This window comes from Rhinoraja longicauda, chromosome 9 (genome assembly GCF_053455715.1).
Source record: "Rhinoraja longicauda isolate Sanriku21f chromosome 9, sRhiLon1.1, whole genome shotgun sequence".
NCBI lineage: Eukaryota > Metazoa > Chordata > Chondrichthyes > Rajiformes > Arhynchobatidae > Rhinoraja > Rhinoraja longicauda.
In genome coordinates, this window is record NC_135961.1 from 9,075,824 (window position 1) to 9,096,223 (window position 20,400).

Sequence of the window (20,400 nt, forward strand, 5' to 3'; positions counted from 1 at the left end):
TGTGCCAAACTAGTTTGGCAGGAGCCTTGTCTGAGATCCTGAAGGAGTGGAAGGAAAGGTAGTTTATGAGGTGGTTTTACTCCTTCCACCATTTACACAGGGCCTATGTGCATTCTCGATTCACGGCCTTGACATTCTCAATGTTATCCCAGTCGTTCCTTCTTCGGTTTGAGAGGTCACATGCTAGAGATTCCCAAGGGATGGCAAACTTCAAGGAATGGTTGAGTTCATCCTGGACTCAGCTGGTAATCTTGTCCCACAACAACGCTGGTTACGGGTGGGCTGTTTCAGGAGTATCTTGTTATGTAAGCGAGCAGCATAGCTGACTGCGTATAACTTGGGCCTCATTGACAGTGGATGCTGACATCAGTCCTTATCCTTCCAACAAATGTGGCGTCATTGGTAGGTTGTTTTCCATGGCCTTCCAAAGGTTGTCCAGGTTCAGAGGTTTATAGTTAGTCTACTAACTGCTGTTCCATAGACTAGGAGTTTTAGACTGTGTCTGATCTTCAAATAAACTTTTCCTCAATTGACTGAAGTCTGTGCTATTACAGGGAAGGCCATGATGATTTTCAACATTGATATCATTTGCCAAGGATTGGCTCGAGAGAGACGAAAGCTGGTCCACATTTTCCGTGATCTGACTGTGATGCTTCATTGTCAGAGAGAGTAGTGTGGGGGGAGGACCTTGGTCTTGGAGACGTTTGGTGTAAGGCCTATTTTCCTGTATGCTTTGATTAATGAGTTGACGATGACGTAGCTCGGCCTTTAAGCGTAGCTGGATGTACATGTCGTCTGCACACTGCAGCTTAACCACTGAGGTTTAAATTACCTTGGTTCAGGAGTGCAGTTGCTGCAGTTCCAGTTTCTGAACAGTTCTGAGCCTTCCAGCTCCTAAACCTTATAAGGTGTAGTGGAATGTGGGGTACCCATTACTTACCAGCTACCACACGAGCAAGGTCTTGTTCGGGTGGCAAAGAGGCCCGAGACAATTGGAGATCAGGCTCTACAGCATGGGAATTAATGGTTACACATAGGTAAGCACATGCATTACAGCCACACTTCAGATGCACACAGTGGCACGGGGCTGCATGCTGGTGTACCAGTAGAGCTACTGCCTTACAGCGCCAGAAACACGGGTTTGATCCTGACTACGGGTACTGTCTGCACATATCATATCATATCATATCATATCATATATCTACAGCCGGAAACAGGCCTTTTCGGCCCTCCAAGTCCGTGCCGCCCAGTGATCCCCGTACATTAACACTATCCTACACCCACTAGGGACAATTTTTACATTTACCCAGCCAATTAACCTACATTAACCTAGTTTGTACGTTCTCCCCATGGCCCACATGGGTTTTCTCCGAGAACTTCGGTTTCCTCCCACACTCCAAAGATGTACAGGTGTGTATGTTCAGTGGCTTAGTATAAGTGTAAGTTGGCCCTAGTGTGTGTAGGTAGTGCTAATGTGCAGGGATCACTGGTCGGTGCGGACTCGGTGGGCCTGTTTCTGCACTGAATCTCTAAACTAAAATAAACATGCTCACACAAACACACACACACACATGTGCACACACACACACACACACACACTCAGAGAAGCACACACACATGTCCTTGCCCTTGCCCATGATAGGTTTGGTGCCTCTCACCTGGTCAGAAGCTCCCAAACCCGACAGGTATGAATGAATGAATGAATGAATGAATGAATGAATGAATGAATGAGTTTATTGGCCAAGTATGTGCATATACAAGGAATGTGCCTTGGTGCTCCGCTCACAAATGGCAACACAAACATACAGTTAACAATTAAGAATAAAGCACAAGTATTGGACCTGTACCACATTGGAACTGACATAGGAAAGAACTGCAGATGCTGGTTTAAATCAAAGGAAAACACGAAATGCTGGAGTAACTCAGCTGGACAGGCAACATCTCTGGAGATAAAGAATGGGTGACATTTCAGGCCAGTCTGAAGAAGGGTCTCGACCAGAAAAGTCACCCATTCCTTCTCTCCAGAGATGCTGCCCGTCCCGCTGAGTTACTCCAGCATTTTGTGTCTACCACCTTGGAACCTTCTACAATCAGGATTTTCTCCTCTCAACCCTACAGTGCATATGGATGTGAGTGCATCTCCCTCCACACCACAGCCCACTCTGTTCACATATCTTACATGGGACTGCAAAGCAAATATTTCAAAAGTTGGCAGAATGATGCATCCACTGGCCTCAATTGATAAGAACGATTTCCATTTATACAGCACCTTTAACATAACTTAAATGTTGAAGGCTCTTCACAGGAGTGTTCTCAAACAAGACAATTACCTAAGCGCACAGGAGATAATTAAGATATTCCTCCTCTCCAGAGATGCTCTGGGGGACTAGCATTCTGGCAGGCAGGTTTGCCACTGCTACACGGGTGGTTTTAAACTAAATAGTCCGGGGGGGTGGGTGTGTCAAATGGGATAGACAAGGATAGAGTTAAAGGGAAAGGGAGTAAAGGGATAGTTAACGACTCCAGAATTAACGGGAATGAAAGCTCACAAAGGGATAGGAGAGTATGGCCAAGTGTAATAGGGATCGATGTGAAAGGTGAGATGAGTAAGGAATTGAAAGTATTGTATATGAATGCGCAAAGTATAAGAAGTAAAGTAGATGAGCTTGAGGTTCAGTTAGAGATTGGTAGATATGACATTGTGGGGATTACAGAGACGTGGCTGCAGGAGGATCGGGCCTGGGAACTGAATATTCAGGGTTATACATCCTATAGAAAGGACAGGCAGATGGGCAGAGGCAGTTGGTGAGGGACGAAATTCAGTCCCTTGCGAGGGGTGACATAGGGACTGACGAGGTAGAGTCACTGTGGATTGAGTTGAGGAATTGTAAAGGTGAGTAGACACTAATTGGTGTTATCGACAGACCCCCAAATAGTAGCCCGGATGTAGGGTGTAAGTTGCAGCAGGAGTTAAAACTGGCATGTAACAAAGGTAATGCCACTGTGGTGATGGGCGATTTCAATATGCAGGTAGACTTGGAAAATCAGGTTGGTTCTGGACCCCAAGAAAGAGAGTTTGTAGAGTGCCTCCGAGATGGATTCTTATAGCAGCTTGTAATGGAGCCTACCAGAGAAAAGGCAATTCTAGATTTAGTGTTGTCCAATGAACCAGATTTGATAAGAGAACTTGAGGTAAAGGAGCTGCTTGGAGGTAGTGATGATAACATGATTAGTTTTAATCTGCAATTTGAGAGGGAGAAGGTTAAATCGGAAGTGTCAGTGTTGCAGTTGAACAAAGGGGACTATGAAGGCATGAGAGAGGAGCTGGCCAAGGTAAACTGGAAAGGGATCCTAGCAGGATTGATGGTGGAACAGGAATGGCAGGAATTTCTGGGCATAATCCGGAAGATGCAGGATAATTTCATTCCAAAGAGGAAGAAAGATTCTAAGGGGAGTAGGAGGCAACCGTGGCTGACAAGGGAAGTTAGGGATGGAATAAAACTCAAAGAAAAGATGTATAACACAGCAAAGAGTACTGGGAAGCGAGAGGATTGGGAAACTTTCATAGGACAACAGAAGGTAACAAAACGGGCAATACGGGCTGAAAAGATGAAGTACGAGGGGAAGTTGGCCAAGAATATAAAGAAGAACAATAAAAGCTTCTTTAGATATGTTAAGAGAAAAAGAGTAGCAAAGTCAAATGTGGGTCCCTTGAAGGCAGACACGGGTGAAATTATTATGGGTACCAAGGAAATGGCAGAAGAATTGAACAGGTACTTCGGATCTGTCTTCACTAAGGAAGACACAAACAATTTCCCAGATGTACTAGAGGATCTGGGGGGGGGGGGGGGGCAGAGGAACTGAAAGAAATTTGCATTAGGCGAGAAATAGTATTGGGTGGACTGATGGGACTGAAGGTTGATAAATCCGTAGGGCCTGATGGTCTGCATCCCAGGGTACTCGGGGAGGTGGCTCTAGAAATTGTGGATGCATTGGTGATCATTTTCCAATGTTCAATAGATTCAGGATCAGTTCCTGTGGATTGGAGGATAGCTAATGTTATCCCACATTTCAAGAAAGGAGCGAGAGAGAAAATGGGGAATTACAGATCAGTTAGCCTGACATCGGTGGTGGGGAAGATGCTGGAGTCAATTATTAAAGAGGTAATAATGGTGCATTTGGAAAGCAGTAAAAGAATGAGTCCAAGTCAGCATGGATTTATGAAAGGGAAATCATGCTTGACTAATCTTCTGGAATTTTTTGAGGATGTGACAAGTAAAATGGATGAAGGGGAGCCAGTGGATGTAGTGTATCTAGACTTTCAGAAAGCCTTTGATAAGGTCCCACACAGGAGATTGGTGAGCAAAATTAGAGCACATGGTATTGGGGGTAGGGTGTTGACATGGATAGAGAATTGGTTGGCAGACAGAAAAGGGGTCCTTTTCAGAATGGCAGGCAGTGGCGAGTGGAGTGCCGCAAGGCTCGGTGTTGGGGCCACAACTGTTTACCATATATATTAATGATTTGGATGAAGGAATTAGAAGTAACACGAGCAAGTTTGCGGATGACACAAAGCTGGGTGGCAGTGTGAACTGCGAAGAGGATGTTAGGAGGTTGCAGGGTGACCTGGACAGGTTGAGTGAGTGGGCAGATGCATGGCGGATGCAGTATAATGTAGATAAATGTGAGGTTATCCACTTTGGCGGCAAAAACAAGGAGGCAGATTATTTTCTCGATGGTGTCAGGTTAGGTAAGGGGGAAGTGCAGCGAAACCTGGGTGTCCTTGTACACCAGTCACTGAAAGTTGGCGTGCAGGTACAGCAGGCAGTGATGAAATCTAATGGCATTTTGGCCTTTATAATGAGAGGATTTCAGTATAGGAGTAAAGAGGTTCTTCTGCAGTTGTATAGCGCCTTGGTAAGACCACATCTGGAGTATTATGTACAATTTTGGTCTCCTAATTTGAGGAAGGACATCCTTGTAATTGAGGCAGTGCAGCATAGGTTCCCGAGATTGATCCCTGGGATGGCGGGACTGTCATATGAGGAAAGATTGAATAGACTAGGCTTGTATTCACTGGAGTTTAGAAGGATGAGAGGGGATCTTATAGAGACATATAAAATTATAAAAGGACTGGACAAGCTAGATGCAGGAAAAATGTTCCCAATTTTGGGCGAGTCCAGAACCAGGGGCCACAGTCTTAGAATAAAGGGGAGGCCATTTAAAACTGAGGTGAGAATGAACTTTTTCACCCAGAAAGTTGTGAATTTGTGGAATCTCTGCCACAGAGGGCAGTGGAGGCCAAATCACTGGATGGATTTAAGAGAAAGTTAGATAGAGCTCTACGGGCTAGTGGAATCAAGGGATATAGGGAGAAGGCAGGCACGGGTTATTGATTGTGGATGATCAGCCATGATCACAATGAATGGCGGTGCTGGCTCGAAGGGCTGAATGGCCTCCTCCTGCACCTAGTTTCTATGTTTCTATGCTGCCTGTCCCACTGAGTTACTCCAGTATTTTGTGTCTATCTTCAATGTAAACCAGCATCTGCTGTTCCTTCCTACACATCAGATAATTAACCCAGGTAACGGAAGCTTGCTCAATGGTATACTGGATGTTTTTAAAAGTATATCTTAAAAGAGGAAAGGGAGATAAAGAGATGGAGAGTTTGGGGAAAGAATTCCAGTGTTCAGAGTCAAGTGTCTCAGAGCTTGGTCGCCAGTGTTGGAGTGATTAGAAATATTGGCTTCAACAGCAGCTTCTCCTTACTTCAGAAGCCCCCTTCTGAGACACCTTCTCCCTGTTCAAGTAGCTCTGGTCTCCCCCTTTATGAAAATAATACTGTGCATTTAGCCAGGACCCTGAATCTGGCCATATTAACCTGGTCAAGCAGTTGACAATCCTGTACTGAGGCTCCACTGTTTACTTAAACATCCGCCACATACACGCATTTGTAGCAGTATCATTCACACTGTGAAATATCACCATGCCTCACCAGCTCAATCAAAGTTAACAGTACATTTTTGCCGAAGGTAGACACAAAATGCTGGAGTAACTCAGCGGGACTGGCAGCATCTCTGGAGAGAAGGAATGGGTGACGTTTCGGGTCGAGACCCTTCTTCAGACCTTCTTCGTCACCCATTCCTTCTCTCCAGAGATGCTGCCTGCCTCGTTGACTTACTCCAGCATTTTGTGTCCATCTTCGGTTTAAACCAACATCTGCAGTTCGTTCCAGTACATTATTGCCGCCATTTGTGGTTTAGTTCCAATGAGCTCTGGAATAATAGACCATTCGAGACTGAATAGGACCAAAGTCAAAGTGTACGTTCATATTGATCGTGGGTTCATCATGATCCCATTTAAACACATGGTGCGATCTCATACAGTTAATTGCCTACTTAAGGGTTAATGAGCCAAAATCTGATAGATTTTCTACCTCTCTTTAATCAGAGTAGCATGAAACTGGTGGTTTCATTTACCCAAGAGTCCATTAAAACAGATGGTGGTCTTGTGTTGAAAGATAGCCGGTGGTTTATAATAACAATGGGAATGATGGCATGTACATAATTCGGGGCAGGCCAACCACTTTTTACAACAAGGAAGAAAAACATTTAAATGTTCATATCTGCAATTATGCACTTGCAATACTTAATCCCACATGCATGACCTACAACGTAAGTAGAAGCCAGCTTGCTGCTCCAAGAAAATTATAATTTGACAGCAGTCTTCCAGCCTAACCTGTCCTTTCCTTTCACAGCTGGAGAGTAAACTAGTTGCAGAAAAGTCTAAGATATGAAGGAATAAGAGTCAAAACAATATGTACAATATTACAGTAATTCTTGTCAATCAGAAGCAGATGAAAATACTTTGAATAAATTTGGTGTGTTTGCAAGAAGGCTTTCAATTCAGTCAAGGCAAATTGCTGCAGCATCTTTGCAATTCGATTGCATTATCAAGTTCAGCTTCCTCAATATTACAGAGAAATTGAAAAATAAAACATTTCAGCCGGCCAAACAAGGGCCTGAGGGGCTGTACAAGTATCCCCTAACGAAATGGAAAGGTGGAGTTGTAAAAGGACTATGCAGTAGTCAATGGGGTAAAAGGACTATGTTTAGAAGCCGACTTGCCTAAACTCGGGAATGGCAGGTTATAATATGGGAAGACCAGTTAAACATCAGTGTTTTAGAATATAAACACACAAAGGCGCTCGATAAAGTTCCAGTTGTTTCCTTTCCAATTAAACAGCTTGACAAGATAACTATAATTATTTTACTTACAGATGCAATAAGAAAGTGAATCTCCAATATTTAATGTGAAATAAATATAATGGAAAGATTAAAAGTCACTGTGTGGGAAGGAACTGCAGATGCTGGTTTACACCAAATGCCGCCTGACATGATAAGTCACTGACTCATTTCAAGGGTAGGAACATAAGCCTGATTAGTGCGGGTGTCAGGGGTTATGGGGAGAAGGCAGGAGAAAGGGGTTAGGAGGGAGAGATAGATCAGCCATGACTGAATGGCGGAGTAGATTTGATGGGCCGAATGGCCCAATTCTGCCCCTGTCACTTGTGACCTTATGACCTAATGTTCATTTCTATTCTATTTGAAATTAAAAACCAGGGCTGACTGTTGAATGAGGAAATGCTTGTTGGAGCCTTGGTATTTATAAATGAAATGTCACATTAGGAACTCGCGGTGCAGCTCTAATTGTCAAACAATTATTTATTTATTATGCAAATACCATGCATCATGTGTCAGATCAAAACTTTGATGAAGTTAGACAAATAACATTTACTTTACTCTCTGACATTAATAATATTATGTTTTCATTCCCCTAAATTTAATTCTTCATGTGGACAAATTTATGTTAACTGAAGAAAATATTAAAATGTTACTAAAATACGTTCACACATTCGAAAGAAGAGTCTTAAAAGACCACTATGGCATAATTTGTAATTAAATGCTGTTCATTTTGCAGATAGACCCTGGAAAAAATAAGCAAAATAACATCCAGGTATAATTTGTGTAGGTAGGAACTGCAGATGCTGGTTTAATAATAATAATAATAATAATAATAATAATAATAATAATAATAATAATAATAATAATAATAATAATAATAATAATAATAATAATAATAATATTCATTTATTGTCATTGCAACGAGTACAACGAAATTAAAAAATAGCCAATCCTGACGGTGCGTAAAAACATATATGCAATAAATGCAAAAACAAATAAATACAATTATATTAAGTACAAAAGATTTTTTAACAGTGTTGCCTAGTGCAGAAGGTAGTGTTCAGTTCTCGTATGGCCCTGGGGTAAAAACTGTTCTTAAGTCTGTTTGTTCGGGATTTGATCGACCTGAAACGTCGACCAGAGGGCAGATGAACAAACAGACGGTGGCCGGGGTGGGATGGATCTTTTATTATTTTGCCTGCTCTACTGAGGCAGCGTAAACCAAAGATAGGCACAAAAAGCTGGAGTAACTCAGCGGGTCAGACAGCATCTCTGGAGAAAAGGAATAGATGACGTTTCTGAGGAAGGGTCGCGGCAGGTATAAAAAGATCAGCTTGCAGGTATAATTTCTTTTCTTAACGTAAGTTTTAACGTACATTTTGCTCTTTTGGCCAAGTATAAGGTCTGAACATTGTTCAGAATGTTGAAACACCACAAAAAATAACTGCCCATCACAAAATCTCTGCTTATTGTGATAACTAGACCACATTAACCACAAGCAGCGTGCCCTGGAGCACTCAATACTCAATAGTATAGGAAGGAATTGCAGATGAACTGCTTCGACAGCCCTGACACAGGGGCTTCGATCGCCCCGACGTGAGTGCTTCCATCGCCAGCTGCAAGCCCCGACTGCGGATGGTTCGACTCCCCTGACCGCGGTAGAAAAGGAGGGAAGAAGTTAAGACTTTATTACCTTACTAGATCAAGTGGACCCATTGGGCCCAAACCTCTCCTGCATTGGTGCAGCACCCTATCCTACCCCCCTCCCCTCTCTCCTCAACCCCCCCTCCCCTCTCCCTTCTCCCCCACTCCCCCCTCCCTCCCTCCTCCCCTCTCCCTGCCCTTCTTTTAAACTTAGAAATGTGAGTAACTGTAAAAATATAACACCGATTTCAATAAAACTACTTGCATTATCAATAAAGTGACAATGGTGAGTAAGGTGGGCCTAAAATTGTCGCGCTATCGTGTACCGTTTTGGTTGAAGTTCAGTCACAAACAAGATAACAAACGAGAGTTTTAGTATATAGATATCACAGTGGGGAATGTGCAGGAGCCGCTGTGGTAGATGTTCATAGTCAAATGTTTATGTAGTTGTGTGTCTTAGTTGCTTTTTTGGTATGACTGTATGGCAAACCAAATTCCTCGTATGTTGCAAAACACACTTGGCTAATAAATTACGATTATGATTATTATGAGATGCTGGTTTAAACCGAAGATAGACACAAAAAGCTGGAGTAACTCAGCAGGACAGGCAGGCTGGAGAGAAGGAATGGGTGACATTTCGGGTCGAGACCCTTCGAAGTCTGGCATTTCTTCCAGAGCTTATCAATTGCACAGTTTGACCATTGGAAATTGGTATTTGAATCATGGCTGCTAAAAGTATTTTGAGACGTTACGCCAAATGGTGGCAAAATTATGAACAGATTAATAACACATAATCAGTGTTCAGACATTTTGTTTTGCTTCTTGATTGGTGTGATTTTAAAGCACATTCACCAAGCAAAGGTTTGCAGGGAATAGGAGCTCTCTGTCGTTGTTTCAGGTGAGGGAGTGGGAGCAAGAGGGTGAATAGCAAAAATATTGATTACCAGCTAAAAGGAGCACAAACATTATGCGGCAGATCAACAAAGAAATACAAGGCTTTGATTTTTCCCTCAATTTTTCTACTTCCCCTAGTCCTAGGTAGTTCAACTGGAAGTACTTGAAATCATCTTTTGTGTACAAATTATATACGAGATGGGAGAAAATCAGATTCTTCCAAGTTACTATTTACAGTAAGGTTGACACAAAAAGCTGGAGTAACTCACCGGGACAGGCAGCATCTCTGGAGAGAAGGAATGGGTGACGTTTCGGGTCGATACCCTTCTTCAGACCCTACTATTTACAGTAGTTCCCTTGACAGGATACTTGCTGTTGTTCATTTCAAGTAGCAACATTACTACAGACCAATATGAGAAAATAATTTTTCGCAACCAAACAATAAAGGAAGAAAGGAAAGCAATGTGACAGTCAGGAGGTAAGCAGAGATAGGATAAAATATATAAAGTACTCCAGACAAAAAACGGGTATATATAACAATTTCCTTTCTGATAAAAGGCAGAATTCACTTGCACAGTCATTGTGGAAGTGAGCGCTGGGACAAGGAAAGTGGCCTGAATGAGGGAAATAATTGTGTTTTAAATTGAGTTTATTGTTTGAATGGAGCAAGGATTTGGTATAATAGAGGGCGGGGGTCTGGAGAAATATGCTGAGTGAAGAGTGAAAGGCTAGACTGTTACGATTAAGAAAGGTCATCTAATTAAACAGGAGATAGTTATTACCCACGGATGGACCAGAGGAGGGTGCATTGTTATTGGTGTATTGATCACCCTGAGTTCATCTAGTCTGTAGTTCACAGCAATGACCTGTGGCCCTGAACTTAATAAGAAGGTTTCCGCTGTTACAGTGTTTGAAGCAACGGACTGAGCATACTCTTTCTGACATCCCCAAGTGATTGCCCTTTGGTTCATGACAACAACAGTAAGATTCATCCCCTAAGTCTGTGACAATGGAAGCAATGAATAAGATATTGAGGCAACAATACAATCTTTTCCTCACTCTTGCTCTCTATATAACTAGTGGAAAGAATATTCTATTGTTTCTATCAATTAAGAAGCTCATAACCAAATTGAAAGTATGGAAATGACACTATCACAGATGCACTGTGGTTTACTGATTTATTCGCAGTGTTGAATTCCTTGCACATCAAATGCAAAATATCTATGACTAGTTTTCAACAGAGTTGAAGCCAATTCAATTTTACATCCTTCTTCAGTGTGCCACTTATTTATCAAGGATGAAAAAAAAAAGAATATTATGCCTTGAGCTTTTAAAAAGGATGGCTTCTGCTTAGTTGGAAAACAAGTTTCATTTCCTTTTCTTGTGTATAGTTGGAGCAACAACAGATTGTGTCCGAGGTTTAAAGACGCTCTGTGGACTTATTGGAGAGTGCTTATCGTAAAGACTTCTGTCTACGATTTGTATCAATGGTAGGAGATGATAATGTTATCCATTGCATTCACAGGTAGAAGAAATTATAATTGGCAACTTAGTCACTATTACCCATATTCTGTTCGGATCTTGTTTCAAACACGCAAAGACCAGCAGCCTTGCTGATGGGTCTGAAATGAATTCCTGATTTCAGTCTTTCAAAGATAATTGTACAAAGCAGCCACAATTAGAATTATTTATCATTAATGTTGGACCTATCTACAAAAGCTATTAGAACATACTGTACTGTGCAGGAACAGGCCAATGGAATGTTGGCCTTCATAACAAGGGGAGTTGAGTATAGGAGCAAAGAGGTCCTTCTGCAGTTGTACAGGGCCCTAGTGAGACTGCACCTGGAGTACTGTGTGCAGTTTTGGTTTCCAAATTTTAGGAATGATATTCTTGCTATTGAGGGCGTGCAGCGTAGGTTCACTAGGTTAATTCCCGGAAGGGCGGGACTGTCCTATGTTGAAAGACTGGAGCGGCTAGGCTTGTATACACTGGAATTTAGACGAATGAGAGGGGATCTTATCGAAACGTATAAGATTATTAAGGGGTTGGACACGTTTGAGCCAGGAAACATGTTCCCAATGTTGGGGGAGTCCAGAACCAGGGGCCACATTTTAAGAGTAAGGGGTACACCATTTAGAACGGAGATGAGGAAAAACTTTTTCGTTCAGAGAGTTGTAAATCTGTGGAATTCTCTGCCTCAGAAGGCAGTGGAGGCCAATTCTCTGAATGCATTCAAGTGAGAGCTAGATAGAGCTCTTAAGGATAGCGGAGTCAGGGGGTATGGGGAGAAGGCAGGAATGGGGTACTGATTGAGAATGATCAGCCATGATCACAGTGAATGGCGGTGCTGGCTCGAGGGGCTGAATGGCCTACTCCTGCACCTATTGTCTATTGTCTATTGTCCATTCAACCCACAATTTCTGCAATTACCATGATGCCAATCTAACTAATCCCATCTTCCTGCACATGGTCTATATCCCTCTATTACCTGCGTGAATCTATCGAAATGCCTCTTAAACCATGCTATCACATCTGCTCACATCACTTCCTGACAGCACAATTCAGGCAGTTTATATAAAATCTGCCACATGAATCTCCTTCACATTTGCCCCCTCTCACCTTAAATTTATACCTTCCAGTATTTGACATTTCTATCTTGGAAAAAAAAGCATCTGACTATCAACCCTTTCTACTCCTTTTATAATTTAATGAACTGCACGGTGGCGCAGCGGTAGAGTTGCTGCTTTACAGCGAATGCAGCGCCGGAGATCCGGGTTCGATCCCGACTACGGGCGCCGTCTGTACGGAGTTTGTACGTTCTCCCCGTGACCTGCGTGGGTTTTCTCTGAGATCTTCGGTTTCCTCCCACACTCCAAAGATGTACAGGTTTGTAGGTTAATTGACTGGGTAATATGTAAAAATTGTCCCTAGTGTGTGTAGGATAGTGTTAGTGTGCGGGGATCGCTGGGCGGCGCGGACCCAGTGGGCTGAAGGGCCTGTTTCCGCGCTGTATCTCTAAATCTAAAATCTAAAATGTAATCAGGTCTTCCATCAGCCTCCAGAATAAACAATCCAAGTTTGTCCAGCCTGTCAGTAATAGTACTGTCCAATCCAAACATCTTGGTGCACCTGTTTGACCCTCTCCGAAGCCTCCACATCCTCCTTGGCAAGACGCAACCAGAACTATACATACTACTCCAAATATGGCCTAACTAAACTTAAGTAGAGCTGCAACAATACTTACCAGCTTTCATATTCAATGCCCCAAAGAAGGGTCTCGACCTGAAATGTCACCCATTCCTTCTCTCCAGAGATGCAGCCTGTCCCACTGAGTTACTCCAGCATTTTGTGTCGAGCTCCAAAGGCATGTTTGCCAAGGATGTTCTTTACCATCTCATGTTAACAGTTTCTAGGGGCTATAGACTTGAACCCCAAAATGCCTTTGTACTTCAAGGATTCTAAGGGTCCTGGCATTTGCTGTGTACTTTCTACCATGGTGATACAAATATCTTTTCATCATCTCACACTTGTCTGGTTTAACATCAACCTGCCATCTGCAAACCAAACGTCTAATTTATTTATATCCTATTGTATATTTTGCCAACCTTCCTCACTGTCCACAACTCCACCTAATTTGGTGTCATCTGTAAACTTACTAATCAGACGGCCTATATTTTCACCCAATAATTTACATATATCATAAACAGCAGAGGACCCAACATTGGTCCTAGCACAACACCTCTGATCAAAAACCTCCTGTCAGAAAAACACTCTTATTCTACTGCCCTCTGTCTTCTCTGACCATGTCAATTTTGAATCAATTTCCAACTTTACTTTAGTTTAGTTTAGTTTAGGGATATAGGGTGAAACAGTCCCTTCGGCCCATCGAGTCAGCGCCGACCAGCGATCCCCGCATGCTAACACTATCCTACACACTATGGACAAGTTACAATTTTACCGAAGTGAATTAACCTACAAACCTGTACGTCTTTGGAGCGTGGGAGGAAACCAGAGCACCCGGAGAAAACCCACACAGGTCACGGGGAGAATGTACAAACTTCGTCCAGATAGCACCCATAGTCAGGATCGAATCCGGGTCTCTGGTGCTGTAAGACAAAACTCACCATGGATTGCATATGGATTAATCTGCTGAACCAGCTTACTATGAGGGATCTGGCTATATTATTAAAATCCTCGCAGGTGACATCCACTGCCCTACCGGAGTGAATCTGCCTCACTCTCTTCTTTAATGATAGTTACAAATAGTTCAACCGGAAGCAGTCTAAACTATCTTTTGCATGCAAAATATATATGTTGTTATGTGTAACTTACATTTTTTTGGATGTTAGTCAACCTATTGTTGTTCTGCAATGGCTGGAATATAGACAATTGGACCAGATAGTGAAATGAAAGATAACTAATCGTTTTTCACTACTTGAAACTTATAGATAACCCATAATAACTGTGAGACATATTCACAAAGACATTCTTACATAAGGGTACAAGAGCTCCCAAGATACAGGAGGTATTATACCCACTGGGCAGAGATATTTAGATTCTTGATTAGTATGCGTGTCAGGGGTTAAGGGGCGAAGGCAGAAGAATGGGGTTGAGAGGGAGAGATAGATCAGCCATGACTGAATAATGGAGTAGACTTGATGGGCCGAATGGCCTATTTCTGCTCCTATCACTTATGACATTATGACCTTCTGTATTTCTGTTTCCTGAATGAATGTTATTACCATCACCAACTAAATAGACAATAGACAATAGGTGCAGGAGGAGGCCACTCGGCCCTTTGAGCCAGCACCGCCATTCAATGTGATCATGGCTGATCATTCTCAATCAGTACCCCGTTCCTGCCTTCTCCCCATACCCCCTGACTCCGCTATCCTTAAGAGCTAAAGCTCGGACAGCACTAAAGAAGAAAGCAAAAAAACAATTATACTGATTCTCACTGAGGTCTTGCTACTGGAAAATATCCATATATATCCATTCACTTACATCTTTGGTGCACCAGGAGATCGCCGAGAATGATATTCCTTATTTTCTGAAAGCATAACTAAAATACAAATTAAGATTCTTGTAAGCCAGTTAGACACTTTTAGCGGCTGTATTATTAAGCCACTGAAGCTGGATGAATTTTCTCTAGTTCTGTAATTTTCTAATACATTCAAATAAAAAAACCTCTGTGATTATTTTTCTTTTCCAAGTGAGTTGTTTCATTATTTGAACACTCGGTGCAGAAATTTGATTCCAGCAGGAGGACAGCAATGCATCTGATTATTATCATTCAGCCCGTGACACTACATCATAAAATCTATAGTGCATTAAAATGGCAGTGCAGGTGGGAGGCCAAATCATTTACAGATGTATGAGCATAATGTTAATGTCTCACAACATAAGATGGAAATAAACCCTTCCCTCCGATATATGGAGTTTATCTCAAAGCTTCTGTCGAATTAGCAAAACGTTTTGAGCCACGTTAGGTTGATTTGATTTTCTTTTAGTTTTCCACAGACAATCACATATTGAAGAAGGGTCTCGACCCGAAACGTCACCCATTCAATAGACAATAGACAATAGGTGCAGGAGGAGGCCATTCGGCCCTTCGAGCCAGCACCGCCATTCAATGTGATCATGGCTGATCATTCTCAATCAGTACCCCGTTCCTGCCTTCTACCCATACCCCCTGACTCCGCTATCCTTAAGAGCTCTATCCAGCTCTCTCTTGAATGCATTCAGAGAATTGGCCTCCACTGCCTTCTGAGGCAGAGAATTCCACAGATTCACAACTCTCTGACTGAAAAAGTCTTCTCTCCAGAGATGCTGCCTGAGATACTCCAGCATTTTGTGTCTATCTTCGGTTTAAATCAGCATCTGCAGTTCCTTCCTACGCATCACATGTTACTCATTCCACATTATTAATTGAATACCCAGATAGGCAGAACATTAATGAAATATAATAAAGGCCTTGTTTTCCACATAACTTTCATGCTGATTTTAAACTGTAATTAAAAGGCTTAGAGGTTCAGCAGGTGACATTATTAAAACATTTTAGAGTTTTGATAATTAACTGACCTGGTTTTCTCAAAATAGATATTTTACCTCTCCATGACGCGTAATTTGTCTCTACTTTTCCTGCAGCTTTTTAAAAATCAAAATGTTAATGACGATTATTTATCACAAAAGACATTCTTCAAACAATGATTATCATCCAGATTGATTCCGCTGCATGGAATTCCGTTAAAATAAATCAATGCCATTGTAAACAGTGGACTGATCTGCATTAAGGTGAAAGCTGACAGAACAACTGACAGATGTCATTCATGTGTAATGCTAAAAGACTTTGGGAAAAGTTTGTCATTACAAAATCAGAAATAATTTAGAAAAAAGAAATGAAAATGTGGCTGAAGGAACGAAGAAATAAGGCAAGTGCAGAAACATAGAAAATAGGTGGAATTCTTTCCCCAAACTCTCCATCTCTTTATCTCCCTTTCCTCTTTTAAGATATACTTTTAAAAACATCCAGTATACCATTGAGCAAGCTTCCGTTACCTGGGTTAATTATCTGATGAGTAGGAAGGAACAGCAGATGCTGGTTTACATTGAAGATAGACACAAAATACTGGAGTAACTCAGTGGGACAGGCAGCATAGAAACATAGAAACTAGGTGCAGGAGGAGGCCATTCAGCCCTTCGAGCCAGCACCGCCATTCATTGTGATCATGGCTGATCATCCACAATCAATAACCCGTGCCTGCCTTCTCCCTATATCCCTTGATTCCACTAGCCCGTAGAGCTCTATCTAACTTTCTCTTAAATCCATCCAGTGATTTGGCCTCCACTGCCCTCTGTGGCAGAGATTCCACAAATTCACAACTTTCTGGGTGAAAAAGTTCATTCTCACCTCAGTGTTAAATGGCCTCCCCTTTATTCTAAGACTGTGGCCCCTGGTTCTGGACTCGCCCAAAATTGGGAACATTTTTCCTGCATCTAGCTTGTCCAGTCCTTTTATAATTTTATATGTCTCTATAAGATCCCCTCTCATCCTTCTAAACTCCAGTGAATACAAGCCTAGTCTATTCAATCTTTCCTCATATGACAGTCCCGCCATCCCAGGGATCAATCTCGTGAACCTATGCTGCACTGCCTCAAATACAAGGATGTCCTTCCTCAAATTAGGAGACTAAAACTGTACACAATACTCCAGATGTGGTCTCACCAGGGCCCTATACAACTGCAGAAGAACCACTTTACTCCTATACTGAAATCCTCTCATTATGAAGGCCAACATGCCATTAGCTTTCTTCACTGCCTGCTGTACCTGCATGCCAACTATCAGTGACTGGTGTACAAGGACACCCAGGTCTCGCTGCACTTCCCCCTTACATAACCTGACACCATTGAGATAATAATCTGCCTCCTTGTTTTTGCCGCCAAAGTGGACAACCTCACATTTATCTACATTATACTGCATCCGCCATGCATCTGCCCACTCACTCAACCTGTCCAGGTCACCCTGCAACCTCCTAACATCCTCTTCGCAGTTCACACTGCCACCCAGCTTTGTGTCATCTGCAAACTTGCTAGTGTTACTTCTAATTCCTTCATCCAAATCATTAATATATATTGTAAATAGTTGTGGCCCCAACACCGAGCCTTGCGACGCTCCACTCGCCACTGCCTGCCATTCTGAAAAGGACCCGTTTACTCTTACTCTTTGTTTCCTGTCTGCCAACCAATTCTCTATCCATGTCAACACCCTACCCCCAATACCATGTGCTCTAATTTTGCTCACCAATCTCCCGTGTGGGACCTTATCAAAGGCTTTCCGAAAGTCTAGATACACTACATCCACTGGCTCCCCTTCATCCATTTTACTTGTCACATCCTCAAAAAATTCCAGAAGATTAGTCAAGCATGATTTCCCTTACATAAATCCATGCTGACTTGGACTTATCTTTTTACTGCTATCCAAATGCACCATTATTACCTCTTTAATAATTGACTCCAGCATCTTCCCCACCACCGATGTCAGGCTAACTGATCTGTAATTCTCTGTTTTCTCTCTCACTCCTTTCTTGAAAAGTGGGATAACATTAGCTATCCTCCAATCCACAGGAACTGACCCTGAATCTATTGAACATTGGAAAATGATCACCAATGCATCCACAATTTCTAGAGCGTCCACAATTTCTAGAGCATCCAAAATGATCACCAATGCGTCCACAATTTCCCAATCCTCTGGCTTCCTGCTACTCTTTGCTATGTTAGGCATTTTAGGACTAAAATTAAACCAAAATATGGACCATAAATGAAGGAGAGTCCTGATCCGAAATGTTACCTATCTATTTCATATTTTATTTCAGATACAGCGCGGAAACAGGCCTTTTCGGCCCACTAAGTCCGCACCGCCCAGCGATCCCCGCCCATTAACACTATCCTACACCCACTAGGGACAATTTTTACATTTACCCAGTCAATTAACCTACATACCTGTACGTCTTTGGAGTGAGGGAGGAAACCGAAGATCTCGGAGAAAACCCACGCAGGTCACGGGGAGAACGTACAAACTCCTTACAGTACAGCACCCGTAGTCAGGATCGAACCTGAGTCTCCGGCGCTGCATTCGCTGTAAAGCAGCAACTCTACCGCTGCGCCACCGTGCCGCCCAACTCTCTATCCATGTCAGCATCTATATTCTCCAGAGATGCTGCCTGACCCGCTGAGTTACTCCAGCACTTCATAAATGTGATGATGCTACAGTAAGCTGACTGTTAAGGTAAAGCTAAATATAATGCATGCTTCACAGGAAGCTACTGTGTGAGTCATTTCCCAAATCCAGCTAATATCTTACTAGCTTTTGACAAGCTTCGCTATTCGGAAACAGGCCCTTCGGCCCACCAGGTCCATGCCGACCAGCGATCCCCTCTATGCTACACTAGGGACAATTTTTATATTTATTCCATGCCAATTAACCTACAAACCCAGTCTTTGTAATGTGGGAGGAAACCGAAGTTCTCGGAGAGAACCCACGCAGGTCACGCAGAAGCCAATGCAAGGAGATGGTTGCAAAATTATTGCTCTCTGTGAAAAATACATTATATTCCATGTTCTCCGGAGATGCTGCCTGACCCGCTGAGCTACTCCAGCACTTTGTGTACTAAGGAGTTAGGTTGTTGTTCTGATGCCCTGTCACAAGGGTCGTGATCTCTTCTGTGTATTCCCTCTCATTGTTGTTGTTAAGAGAGCTAGGCTATGGTACCTAGTTGGGCCACAGTTTAAGAATAAAGGGTAGGCCATTTAGAACGGAGATGAGGAAAAACTATTTCAGTCAGAGAGTTGTAAATCTGTGGAATTCTCTGCCTCAGAAGGCAGTGGAGGCCAATTCTCTGAATGCATTCAAGGGAGAGCTAGATAGAGCTCTTAAGGATAGCGGAGTCAGGGGGTATGGGGAGAAGGCAGGAATGGGGTACTGATTGAGAATGATCAGCCATGATCACATTGAATGGCGGTGCTGGCTCGAAGGGCCGAATGGCCTCCTCCTGCACCTATTGTCTATTGTCTATTAGTAGTGTGGTTTTGAATATGTCATGTGTAGGAAGGTACTGCAGATGGTGGTTTACACCAAAGATAGACACAAAATGTTGGAGTAACAGCGGAACAGGCAGCATCTCTGGATAGAAGGAGTGGGTGACGTTTCGGGTCCGGACCCTTCTGAAACAGTTTCTGAAGAGGGTCTTGAGCAGAAACGTCGCCCGTTCCTTTCGTCCAGAGATGCTGCCTGTTCCGCAGAGTTACCGCAGCATTTTGAAGATGTCTCTATGATCTGGCCAGGTGTACACAGATGTGGAATTCAGAAACCATGCCTTGAGTAACCATCGCCCAGTAGCAAGCCATTGAATTGGTATGATGAATTAAATATAGATGAACAGAGGGTTGTCTCAGATGGAAGCATAACACCAGGTAGAGTAAGAGGCATTCACCTCCCTGAAGCACCACCGACGGAAACACACCCGCTAAACGCTGAGCAGATTTTCCTTTTAGTTTAGGAAAGTGGCCAAATTCCCATGACGTGCACGCAAGGCATTATGCCCACAGCTAATCACGCTCTGCACTAGCAGGCGGTTTGCAGCCCAATGAACAGCTTGTTACCAGATACTGACTGTATCTCTTGCAGCAACGTGAAATGATCCAGGTGCATAAATGCTTTGAAGCCACGGGCAATGCAGTTTCTCCCTGCTCTGGGGTCGTTGCTGCTGTTTTTGACAATTTTCACTCACCATCCATTTTGTGATGAGGAAGAACTTTTTCAGTCAGAGAGTGGTGAAGGTGTGGAATTCTCTGCCTCAGAAGGCAGTGGAGGCCAGTTCGTTGGATGCTTTCAAGAGAGAGCTGGATAGAGCTCTTAAGGATAGCGGAGTGAGGGGGTATGGGGAGAAGGCAGGAACGGGGTACTGATTGAGAGTGATCAGCCATGATCGCATTGAATGGCGGTGCTGGCTCGAAGGGCTGAATGGCCTACTCCTGCACCTATTGTCTATTGTCTATTGTCTATTGTGAACGAGGGACATCTCAATGCTTGGCTCTCGTCACACATGATGATCAAAAA